This window comes from Rutidosis leptorrhynchoides, chromosome 9 (genome assembly GCF_046630445.1).
Source record: "Rutidosis leptorrhynchoides isolate AG116_Rl617_1_P2 chromosome 9, CSIRO_AGI_Rlap_v1, whole genome shotgun sequence".
NCBI lineage: Eukaryota > Viridiplantae > Streptophyta > Magnoliopsida > Asterales > Asteraceae > Rutidosis > Rutidosis leptorrhynchoides.
The window spans coordinates 65,107,309-65,109,487 of record NC_092341.1 but is presented as its reverse complement, the minus strand read 5'-3'; positions in this window follow the sequence as shown (position 1 = coordinate 65,109,487).

The following is a 2,179-nucleotide window of genomic DNA, read 5'->3' as shown; positions in this document are numbered from 1 at the left end:
GTATATAGAATATATAGGATTTCGAAGTTATTTAGTAAACGACGGTAACACTCAGATATCATCCGAACGATATTACACGAGTTAAAAAGGAACTAATGTGATTTTAAAATGAGCGGTGATCCAAAAATGAGTTATATAAATTATAAACTTATTAAAAATATATTTAGGAACTAATTGTTGAATTTTAAATTTTTTTTTTATATTTTACTTAGGGTTGGGAGTGAATAATTAATGTAATTTTTATTTAATAGTTAATGACAGAATTTTATAGCATAATGACTAGGATAAATAATTATATTTAATTTGAAAAATTGGAATTTTTCCGAATACTTTTTATCCGCCACTACTTATCAACGGAGTACGAATTAATATCCTAATAGTGTCGGCACAATCAAACAATTCACCGGCTGCTAACTGTTTTTAATTGCCAATTCAATCTATGCACATTCAATTTGATTGATTACTCATAAAATATTATTGTTAATATTATATTTATTATTAATATTATATATTATTATTATTTTATTATATATGTCTATAAAGCTATCTATGTATCTGTTTCATAGTTTTAACTAACAAAGACCACCATTAACTTCTTGAAACCCACTTATTCTTCTTCTATCTTACCAACACCGCCACTATATCTCATCCACCACTTTTCTTCACAAAATCCACTTATTTCTTGTTTTTAAAATCAACGTGAACAAGACCACATAATACACCAACAACTCATGATCATCAACATCAAAACACCATGATCACCATGTGAGATCACGGCAACCATCACCACAAAAACCATCACCGCCTTTGCAACCTCCATTTATGCTACTACCGAGAGGTTACTTGCTGCAGTCATGAACTAAAACACCACCCTTTTCGATGTGAACTGCTGCTACTATTTAGGAGTTCATATCAAACAAAAACAATTGAACACAAGTTGCTACATATTCATGTCGACTGCACTTGCTATACGTTAACTGTTCGCTGCTACCATGATGATGTTCCACCTGCATTTTTTTTCTTTCTCTTTTCTATTACTGTTCTCTATAGTTGCTGCAACTTCTGTTTTTCTTATTGTTTCATTCAAAAACCATCATTAAAATCACCTCCTTAATTCACCGTTAACCGAAATTGCTGCTATTTAAATTTTTGTTCACTGTTCAAACGAATTCATGAAGAAGAAGATGAATAGTGGAGCTTGATGATGAACGAGGTTAGGGATGTTGTATTGACAATATAACCGATGATTAAATAGATGGGAGGTGATACTGTAATGATATTGATGATGATTACACGATGATGATGCTTGTTCAGCTACTAGTTTTCCTTTCTGTTTTAGACAATTATGAATGAGAACATACGATCCTGTGAAGATGATAATGTGATCACGAGTAATTGATGAAAAAGACGATGATGGAAAAGGCGGTAACGAGTTTATGATGTCACGATGAGTTGATGATACACAATGATTGTTACACTCCTATTATGTTTGTTGTTCCTGTTGTCGAACGAACTGCAGTACCAACCCACAGATCATCGTTCAATATTTAGTCATATTAATGGACTAAACTATGTTGGGCTAGGATTAAATTATTTCTTGGGTCGATAGGTGTTATGATCTGTTGGGCTTAGTAAACAAACTTATCAAATTTAAACAAAGAGCCTGTTGGGCCAGAATAATCATAGGTTTGTATGATGATAATATGGGTTATAAGGTTATATTTCGGTATTAGAACAAAAATATAAAACGGATCAAATGGTTAGGAGGTTGTAATGTGAAAGAGAGGTCACGGGTTCGATCCTGAGCAAGGGCATTTTTTTTGGGACTTATTCTCTTGAGGTAGTTACTATATTTAATTTTGTTATTTTTATTATTTTTATTATTAATTATTTTTATTAGTAAGTTAATTATTACTATTTAACATTAGAATATGATTATTAGTATAATTATTATTATTATTAATATTATTATTATATTTATTAAATTAAATATTATTATTATTGTTATCATCATTAGTAAAATTATTATTTTCATTAACATTCGTATTAGTATCATTTTTATTATTATTAGTATTATTATTATTATTATTAGCATAAGTATCATTATTAACAATATCATTTTTATTATTAGTATTATCATTATTAATAAAGTTATCATTATTATTATTATTATTATTAT